The sequence below is a fragment of the Siphateles boraxobius genome, unplaced genomic scaffold (genome assembly GCF_051911475.1).
Source record: "Siphateles boraxobius isolate OS27281-9 unplaced genomic scaffold, OSU_SipBor_1 5, whole genome shotgun sequence".
Lineage (NCBI taxonomy): Eukaryota > Metazoa > Chordata > Actinopteri > Cypriniformes > Leuciscidae > Siphateles > Siphateles boraxobius.
In genome coordinates this window covers 97,335-110,000 of record NW_027509141.1, presented here as the reverse complement: position 1 = coordinate 110,000, position 12,666 = coordinate 97,335, and positions in this window count along the sequence as shown.

Genomic DNA, 12,666 nt, shown 5'->3' with positions numbered 1-12,666 from the left:
ACACTCACACTCCCACACACACACACTCACACACACACAAACACACACACACACGCACATGTTTGTTTTTGTGATTTGTGAGGACATTCCATAGGTGTAATGGTTTTTATACCGGAAAAACTGTATATTCTATCCCCTTACACTGCCCCTATCCCTAAACCTACCCATCACACACACACACACACACACACACACACACACACACACAAACACACACACACACACACACACACACACACATAGCTCAGGTTTGCGTGACAGAAGCTCATTTATCTCTTCTCTATTGTTCAACATCTTATCCTCCATGATTCCCAGAATATCCCACAATCCCTCAGTCTCGGTCTAGAATAACAAAATGAGGCAAAAGTCAGCGGCTCACTTCACAACACCTGAACAAACGGCACTGATTTGTTAATCTCACATGTTTAAAGTCACCATGAAATCAAAAAATGACTTGATTGTAAATGTGCACATCATCATTATTGTTTTCATGTTTCTGGTAATCTTGAATCAGAGTAACTTCCTCTTGCAGTGACAGAGGCTGTGTCTGAAATCACACACTTCTCTACTATAGTAGACGAACATTATACGCTGGTGAATCACATGATAATGACATCATGGAGACTGTAGTATATCCAGATTATATTCACGCTTAACACTATATATGACGTACTTTTCTAGCAGTCGTTAATTACTTATTCAAAATTAGATCCTACTCAAGAGAGTGTGTGATTCGAGTGTGTGATGATGTGGGCGGGGCAACCTGTCAATCACAGGAGATCAGCCAATAGCAAACCACAAACATCCAAATCAATTCCCCACAGACACAATCAAGCCCCGCCCACTTGTGTTCTTGTTCCTGAAGCGTTTCTCTCGTGTATATACGACACAATAGAGGAGAAAAGACCAGCATCACTTCTGTTTTAGGCCTTGTCCACACGGAGGCGCGTTTAGCTGTATACGCACTAATTTTTTATCGGATCAGCGTTTTGGGAGACTGAAACCGAAATTTTTTGAAACCGGGTCCCAGGGTGGATAACTCTGAAAACGACACCCTTGTGTTTTCGTGTGTACGGCCAATCCGTATATTTTGTGAAACGATGATGTCATCACCCCACGTGTCGACTAGTCAGACGCGCTAAATCAGTAACAACAACTGCGACTACATGCTTGAGTTCATGCTTCAGAAGCTGAGCCTCTTTTATTTATTTATTTATTATTTAGGCCTACTTTAATGTATTTTTATTTTATTTCTTTATTTTAGGCTACTTCTTTATTTGTTTATATTTCGTTCTTATGCTATGATGCTTGTATTTTGTCTAAGACATTTCGTATTTTGTAGGGATGGGCATTTCAAGCGAAAATAATATTCGACGATCGCTGGGAATTATTTTATTATTATTCAAAAAACGCACCTCTGCCCCTCATGCTCACCGGTGACACGGCGTTCGCTCCGACATTACATTTCTCTGTACAGTAGGCCTACATGTTGTAGCCATTAAAGAAAAGTTAGTTTCATATTTATGTTTAAATAATGTTATTTTTTCCATTTCATATATGTTGATTATATGAAAAGTGAACAGCGTGAGTAGCCTAATCACAAGATGCGCAATATCAAGACATTTTGACCACTTCATTAAGTTTTGTTTTGAATAAAGCCTTTCTTTAAAGTTAATTTCGTTGTGTATAAATTGTATCTTAATTTTAATCAATGTTTCATCAACCAATTGCCTGTATTTAATAAATAAGAAGCAAATATAGCAGACAATAGCCATCAGGACACGGAGGCGTCGACGCGATATAACTTGCATCGCACGTGAACTGGAGCACGTCTCATAAATGAACAGAAACTCAGAAATATATCTAAGCTTGAAATGTCTACTTTTAAACAAAACAATTCAAAACTCTCTTATAATCCGTATGAAGTGTGCATTTCCCTCTATAAGCACCTTCACCTACTGCGAAGGTGAAGAGTCAGCATCGTCACAGAAAACACTAGTTTATTAATAAATAATTAAAATGTCTCCTTGCTAAATTTGACACATTCATAATGATTAGGCTATTTGCCGGTTCTTTGTGGCATTTAGATTGATGAAAAAAGAGATCGGATAGGTAAAACTCTGGCTTCGTGTGGACGTGGCCTTATTTTCATGAACGCTGCTCTCTTGAGAAGCAAAACAAGTCAAAATAAACCAGTGTGTGGAAATTCGTCCTGCTGAAGTCCGCATAATCACATTATGAAGCATTAATCCCTCAAATCATTCACGAAATGTTCCAGTCAAGCTTTAATGAAAGTCTGTGATTATGATGATGGAAGGGTTTGAGATACAGTCTGTTCCTCTTAAACTTCACAGGCGTTATATAAGCGTATGAGAATGAGCTCAGACTCGAACACTGCTTTCTTTTGTTTGCTTGAAGAAAGGAAAAGGGTTTCGTGTGATCATGTGACAGAGTCCTGGAGTGAAGAGATCAGAGTCGACATCTGAGAGACTACTCTCACACTACTCACACTAGCCTTACTATACCTGCAATAACCTGTGTGTGTAGTGTGTACTCTGTGTGTAGTCTGTGTGTAGTATGTGTGTAGTCTGTGTGTAGCCTGTGTGTAGTATGTGTGTATACTGTGTGTAGTCTGTGTGTAGCCTGTGTGTAGTATGTGTGTATACTGTGTGTAGTATGTGTGTATACTGTGTGTAGTATGTGTGTAGCCTGTATGTAGGGTTAGTGTGTCCACTAATATACTCAGCTAATATACTCCACTACATTACTGCACTAATATACTCCACTAATATACTCCACTACATTACTGCACTAATATACTCCACTACATTACTGCACTAATATACTCCACTAATATACTCCACTACATTACTGCACTAATATACTCCACTAATATACTCCACTAATATACTCCACTACATTACTGCACTAATATACTCCACTAATATACTCCACTAATATACTCCACTACATTACTGCACAATATACTCCACTAATATACTACACTACATTACTGCACTAATATACTGCACTAATATACTCCACTAATATACTCCACTAATATACTCCACTACATTACTGCACTAATATACTCCACTAATATACTCCACTAATATACTCCACTACATTACTGCACTAATATACTCCACTAATATACTCCACTACATTACTGCACTAATATACTCCACTAATATACTCCACTAATATACTCCACTACATTACTGCACTAATATACTCCACTAATATACTCCACTACATTACTGCACTAATATACTCCACTAATATACTCCACTAATATACTCCACTAATATACTCCACTACATTACTGCACTAATATACTCCACTAATATACTCCACTAATATACTCCACTACATTACTGCACTAATATACTCCACTAATATACTACACTACATTACTGCACTAATATACTCCACTAATATACTCCACTAATATACTCCACTACATTACTGCACTAATATACTCCACTAATATACTCCACTAATATACTCCACTACATTACTGCACTAATATACTCCACTAATATACTCCACTAATATACTCCACTAATATACTCCACTACATTACTGCACTAATATACTCCACTAATATACTCCACTACATTACTGCACTAATATACTCCACTAATATACTCCACTACATTACTGCACTAATATACTCCACTAATATACTCCACTAATATACTCCACTAATATACTCCACTACATTACTCCACTAATATACTCCACTACATTACTGCACTAATATACTCCACTAATATACTCCACTACATTACTCCACTAATATACTCCACTAATATACTCCACTAATATACTCCACTACATTACTGCACTAATATACTCCACCAATATACTCCACTACATTACTGCACTAATATACTCCACTAATATACTCCACTAATATACTCCACTAATATACTCCACTACATTACTGCACTAATATACTCCACTAATATACTCCACTAATATACTCCACTACATTACTCCACTAATATACTCCACTAATATACTCCACTACATTACTGCACTAATATACTGTAAGGAACTCAGCTTTTTGGAAATATTAATAATCAATAATATCTTGTTATTATTAATTATAAATATTTGGGTCAGTTAATTGGATTAACTTGATGTGGCTGAATTAATATTACAATCAATTAATCAGTTCTTCCAACGAACTATTTTGATTATTAATTTATTCTAATAAAGGGTATCTTCCATGGCCACCGAAGAATAATTATTTCTTCGCCTGTACAGTACTTTGAGCCAGTAGCAAAAACCGTGATCGTAAAGTGACTTGTATTGCAAACAAAACAGAACCAAATACATATTATGTACAAGTTTTATTAACTAAATATAGATATTTATATGAATATAAATAAAATAAACAACATACACACATGAATACATAAATAGGTTAGTGATAGGATGAAATTGGAAACCGGAAGAGGGTCTATGAGAAGAACCATCAGAATTTCATTTTCACATTTCATTGAATTGAATACTTGCATTTGTAATAGGAACAATTCTTGAAGTTGTTGAAAATTGGAGTCGTTGATGGTTCCGGGAGTGTCAAGTGGAAATTGGTTGAGCGTTCTCTTTCTCCAGGAACGCATGACTGGTTTGGTGAAGGCCTGGGACTCTGTTGAGGCCACGCCGAGCACCCAGGAGAAGTGAGGAAGTCGGAAGGATGGGTGATTGGAGTCATTGTTGGTTGGAGTCTTTGTTGGTTGGAGTCTTTGTTCCAAAACTCCAGAGATTGTCCTTGGTTCTTTGTGAGAGAGTCTTCTCTCTTTTCCATGAGGCCGGATCTGGTTGGAATCGAGGCCTGCTGGGCCCTGGGGCCCCCGTGGAGGGGGAGGGGGCTCCCCAGTCTCACCAGAACAGTGTTGCGGCTGGATGAAAAAACTAAGAGAGGGCGGTCACTGTTGCCTGCCTCTGATATACCCTGAGAAAGAACCAACCCCTAAGGTTTGAATGGACCTATGAGTAAGGTGACATGTCCGAGAGGGGAAGCGGCTCTTAGTTGATTTATGGTCTTTGTCCCCAGCATGCTTAGACTGTTCATTCAAGCTCAAATAGACATAACAAATTCACATTGCATTCTAAGAGAAGGTGATGTACATCAAATTGTGTGTCATTAAATGAGGATTAATTTGCTAGGAAGCATGATACAGGTGAGGTTATATTGACCGTTGGGTGGTCGTTCAACCACATACACCCCAATCAAACATACCATGTTGTTATACCTAATAGTACACGAGACAGTAAATCATCACAGTTTCTGTGAGGCATGTTCCTTCATAGATCAGAGTAACACCGCAAAGTTTATTTAATTAAAGATGGTCTCTCTCTCTTAAGCATGTGGCGCATGTGGCCACATTCCTTTGAGGTCGTAAAGTCTGTTATCAGTCTTAAAGTGTTCTGTAACCGGACACCCGGCTGACAAAGTAACTTCATTTGTGAGGTTAGTTTTGGGGGAGAGTTTCATAGACCTTTATATTCATTAAATATAGTGAATATGAATAATTAGTGTGTGTCTGATTGGTCCAGACCATACAATACTCCACTAATATACTCCACTAATATACTCCACTACATTACTGCACTAATATACTCCACTAATATACTCCACTAATATACTCCACTACATTACTGCACCAATATACTCCACTAATATACTCCACTAATATACTCCACTAATATACTCCACTAATATACTCCACTACATTACTGCACTAATATACTCCACTAATATACTCCACTAATATACTCCACTAATATACTCCACTACATTACTGCACTAATATACTCCACTAATATACTCCACTAATATACTCCACTACATTACTGCACTAATATACTCCACTAATATACTCCACTAATATACTCCACTAATATACTCCACTAATATACTCCACTACATTACTGCACTAATATACTCCACTAATATACTCCACTAATATACTCCACTACATTACTCCACTAATATACTCCACTACATTACTCCACTAATATACTTCACTACATTACTCCACTAATATACTCCACTACATTACTCCACTAATATACTCCACTAATATACTCCACTACATTACTCCACTAATATACTCCACTAATGTACTCCACTACATTACTCCACTAATATACTCCACTAATATACTCCACTACATTACTGCACTAATATACTCCACTAATATACTCCACTAATATACTCCACTAATATACTCCACTACATTACTGCACTAATATACTGCACTAATATACTCCACTAATATACTCCACTAATATACTCCACTAATATACTCCACTAATATACTCCACTAATATACTCCACTACATTACTGCACTAATATACTCCACTAATATACTCCACTAATATACTCCACTAATATACTCCACTACATTACTCCACTAATATACTCCACTAATATACTCCACTACATTACTGCACTAATATACTCCACTAATATACTCCACTAATATACTCCACTACATTACTCCACTAATATACTCCACTACATTACTCCACTAATATACTTCACTAATATACTCCACTAATATACTTCACTACATTACTGCACTAATATACTTCACTAATATACTCCACTACAATACTCCACTAATATACTCCACTAATATACTCCACTACATTACTCCACTAATATACTCCACTACATTACTGCACTAATATACTCCACTAATATACTCCACTAATATACTCCACTAATATACTCCACTACATTACTGCACTAATATACTCCACTAATATACTCCACTAATATACTCCACTAATATACTCCACTACATTACTCCACTAATATACTCCACTACATTACTCCACTAATATACTCCACTACATTACTCCACTACATTACTCCACTAATATACTCCACTAATATACTCCACTAATATACTCCACTACATTACTCCACTAATATACTCCACTAATATACTCCACTACATTACTGCACTAACATACTCCACTAATATACTCCACTACATTACTCCACTAATATACTCCACTAATATACTCCACTACATTACTGCACTAATATACTCCACTAATATACTCCACTAATATACTCCACTAGTATACTCCACTACATTACTCCACTAATATACTCCACTACATTACTCCACTAATATACTTCACTACATTACTCCACTAATATACTCCACTACATTACTCCACTAATATACTCCACATGAGTGAGTGAATTGGCAAACTACCCAGTAAACAACTTTGCATGTAAAAGACACCTAATCGCCGTCCAAACACGGTTTTGTCACGGTAGGATTTTGTGTATTGTACGAACACAATGGAAAACATGCTGAAATGTTTGAAAAAAGTCCACTTTTGATGATCTGTTGTGGTTGTAGCATTTAGAGTTTTGAGTATGTACACCTTACTTGTGAAAATTGTCCAAAAGTGACTAAAAAATCCTGTAATTTACATTAAGCACATTGTGTAGATGTTTAGTGTAGCAGCGGCCGGTGTTGAGCAACACTCAGCTCCTGAGAAACTCTTCAGTGGAAGATCATGATGATAGTTTAATAATCTGAGAGGCTGTGTGTGTGTGTGTGTGTGTGTGTGTGTGTGTGTGTGTGTGTGTGTGTGTGTGTGTGTGTGTGTGTGTGTGTGTGTGTGTGTGTGTGTATTAACAATATAATTATTAGTAGTGGTTCTTTATCTCAGATTCCCTAAACTGTTAACTAAATACAATGAAGAAAAAAACAATTGGGTAAATTTTAAAGGGATAGTTTGTTAAAAAAAAATCTAAATTCTGTCCATCATGTTGTTTACAGGTGTGTGACTCATTCTTCTGTGGAAGTTTTCATTCTTTTCTCTTCGGTCATGTGAGCTGCAGTTTTGGTTCTTCTGGTTTCTGAAGTTCTTCAGAATATCTGTGTCCTTTAGAAGAAAAGAAGTTATTCTGGTTTTGAATGGGGGAGTGAACGATGAGTTTTCATTTTTGGGTGAAATTTATATCTTTATTCTATTATATAATTTATTAGCACTTGGAGTGATTCCCGAACAGGTGTGTGTGGAACAATTGTGATGCTGCTTTGTTAAATAAACTAAGATATGTGACAGATAAAAGTAAATGTGCATTTATTTTTTAACTTTAATGATAATTCTTCATGATATTCAGTGTAATATGAGAAACAGGGACACGTGTGGTTAGGTGTTGATAAAGGGAACCTGAGCTTCATACTGTTGTGTGTGTGTGTGAGTGTGTGTGTGTCTGTGTGTGTGTGTGTGTGTGTGTGTGTGCGTGTGTGTGATGAATCAAATGATTAATTTAAATGTTAGTATATATAGTAGTTAAAGACACACTTCATATAAATCGTGATTTGAACAGGTAAATCTGTTGTTTTTCAAGCACTGGTAAATTTTGAGATTTTGTTCTGTTTCGCTTCCATAACAATCTTTGCTTCTTCAGAAAACATCCAAAACACACATTTAAGTTTTTATTTCATTGCACTTGATCTCTTAATGTCTGTAGATTTCATGAGTTTGAGTCAGAAATCTCTTTACACACAGTTTTAGTCATATCTATATTCTGATGGGTTATTCATATTTCATGGCCTGATTTATACATCATTTTATTCCTAAACACATGGTGTAAATGTGCTAGTTTCAGTTGTCTTAAAATGGAAATGAAACAAAGTGAATTATAAATCTGGCTTCATCCAATGTTCAGAATCTGTTCCGCAAATGTATGCATATTTAAATACATAATACATCATTTGCATATTTACACATTTCAGAAAACAGTGTTAATGTGCTGTGATTGATCAGTTGGGGAAGTTTGGTGAAATCTAGTTATTTTCCCTCAGTAATGTGTTAATGAACTGATGTTTCTCACTGCTGTCACTGAGATCAGTCAATCATCTACATTACAGTTATTATAGCAGAATCTGCTCACATTATACGTGTGTTAAAATCACAGTAACCAGCGGCGTAACAGCTCTATGATAAAACACTGATCTTACATTTATTCAGTTATAATACACTGTTCCTCAGTAACAGTAGGTGTCTTCATGAACACACAGTTTGAGTCCTGTCCGCTTCATAACGGAGTTTTATTAGATGATTATGACAGATCTATAATTACTGAAGGATGACTGATGACTGTGTTTGACCTTTCTCTTCACGATCCTCTCAGACCAAACGTCTCGTGTCTGACCTCACATTAGTGATGGTTAATAACGTTCGTTTCACTGTTCAAGACGATGGGAAACTTTCATGTTGCCAAAGATGCAAACAATAAGAGATGATGCGTTTAAAACTGGTTATCTAACCCAGTCACATGAACACATTCCAGCTTTAATAATCTGTGGCTCCTTCACAGAGATGACGAGCAAGAACAACACGAGATGTGTGTGTGTGTGTGTGTGTGTGTGTGTGTGTGTGTGTGTGTGTGTGTGTGTGTGTGTGTGTGTGTGTGTGTGTGTGTGTGTGTGTGTGTGTGTGTGTGTGTGTGTGTGTGTGTGTGTGTGTGTGTGTGTGTGTGTGTGAAAGCCTGCTTGTTCTCGTCAGATCCGAGGAGTTTCACCTGAAGTGATGAATAAAGCGAGTGTTTCTGTCACTGATGTTGAGTGAGAGTTCGGCCTCTTAAACCTGTCCTGAACACCTGCAGATACATACTTACACACAAACATAACACTATTACTGTCAAAAACACACTTACACACAAATATAACACTATTACTCTCAAAAACACACTTACACACAAATATAACACTATTACTGTCAAAAACACACTTACACACAAACATAACACTATTACTGTCAAAAACACACTTGCACACAAATATAACACTATTACTCTCAAAAACACACTTACACACAAACATAACACTATTACTGTCAAAAACACACTTACACACAAATATAACACTATTACTGTCAAAAACACACTTACACACAAATATAACACTATTACTGTCAAAAACACACTTACACACAAACATAACACTATTACTGTCAAAAACACACTTGCACACAAATATAACACTATTACTCTCAAAAACACACTTACACACAAACATAACACTATTACTGTCAAAAACACACTTACACACAAATATAACACTATTACTGTCAAAAACACACTTACACACAAATATAACACTATTACTGTCAAAAACACACTTACACACAAGATCACACTATTACTGTCAAAAACACACTTACACACAAATATAACACTATTACTCTCAAAAACACACTTACACACAAATATAACACTATTACTCTCAAAAACACACTTACACACAAATATAACACTATTACTGTCAAAAACACACTTACACACAAATATAACACTATTACTGTCAAAAACACACTTACACACAAATATAACACTATTACTGTCAAAAACACACTTACACACAAATATAACACTATTACTGTCAAAAACACACTTACACACAAATATATTACTCTCAAAAACACACTTACACACAAATATAACACTATTACTGTCAAAAACACACACACAAATATAACACTATTACTGTCAAAAACACACTTACACACAAATATAACACTATTACTGTCAAAAACACACTTACACACAAACATAACACTATTACTGTCAAAAACACACTTGCACACAAATATAACACTATTACTCTCAAAAACACACTTACACACAAACATAACACTATTACTGTCAAAAACACACTTACACACAAATATAACACTATTACTGTCAAAAACACACTTACACACAAATATAACACTATTACTGTCAAAAACACACTTACACACAAATATAACACTATTACTGTCAAAAACACACTTACACACAAACATAACACTATTACTGTCAAAAACACACTTACACACAAATATAACACTATTACTGTTAAAAACACACTTACACACAAGATCACACTATTACTGTCAAAAACACACTTACACACAAATATAACACTATTACTCTCAAAAACACACTTACACACAAATATAACACTATTACTGTCAAAAACACACTTACACACAAATATAACACTATTACTGTCAAAAACACACTTACACACAAACATAACACTATTACTGTCAAAAACACACTTACACACAAATATAACACTATTACTGTCAAAAACACACTTACACACAAATATAACACTATTACTGTCAAAAACACACTTACACACAAATATAACACTATTACTGTCAAAAACACACTTACACACAAATATAACACTATTACTGTCAAAAACACACTTACACACAAATATAACACTATTACTGTCAAAAACACACTTACACACAAATATAACACTATTACTGTCAAAAACACACTTACACACAAATATAACACTATTACTCTCAAAAACACACTTACACACAAACATAACACTATTACTGTCAAAAACACACTTACACACAAATATAACACTATTACTGTCAAAAACACACTTACACACAAACATAACACTATTACTGTCAAAAACACACTTACACACAAATATAACACTATTACTGTTAAAAACACACTTACACACAAGATCACACTATTACTGTCAAAAACACACTTACACACAAATATAACACTATTACTCTCAAAAACACACTTACACACAAATATAACACTATTACTGTCAAAAACACACTTACACACAAATATAACACTATTACTCTCAAAAACACACTTACACACAAATATAACACTATTACTGTCAAAAACACACTTACACACAAATATAACACTATTAATGTCAAAAACCCACTTACACACAAACATAACACTATTACTGTCAAAAACACACTTACACACAAATATAACACTATTACTGTCAAAAACACACTTACACACAAATATAACACTATTACTGTCAAAAACACACTTACACACAAATATAACACTATTACTGTCAAAAACACACTTACACACAAGATCACACTATTACTGTCAAAAACACACTTACACACAAATATAACACTATTACTGTCAAAAACACACTTACACACAAATATAACACTATTACTGTCAAAAACACACTTACACACAAACATAACACTATTACTGTCAAAAACACACTTACACACAAATATAACACTATTACTGTCAAAAACACACTTACACACAAATATAACACTATTACTGTCAAAAACACACTTACACACAAATATAACACTATTACTGTCAAAAACACACTTACACACAAATATAACACTATTACTGTCAAAAACACACTTACACACAAACAACACTATTACTGTCAAAAACACACTTACACACAAACATAACACTATTACTGTCAAAAACACACTTACACACAAATATAACACTATTACTGTCAAAAACACACTTACACACAAATATAACACTATTACTGTCAAAAACACACTTACACACAAATATAACACTATTACTGTCAAAAACACACTTACACACAAATATAACACTATTACTGTCAAAAACACACTTACACACAAATATAACACTATTACTGTCAAAAACACACTTACACACAAATATAACACTATTACTGTCAAAAACACACTTACACACAAATATAACACTATTACTGTCAAAAACACACTTACACACAAATATATTACTCTCAAAAACACACTTACACACAAATATAACACTATTACTTTCAAAAACACACTTACACACAAAT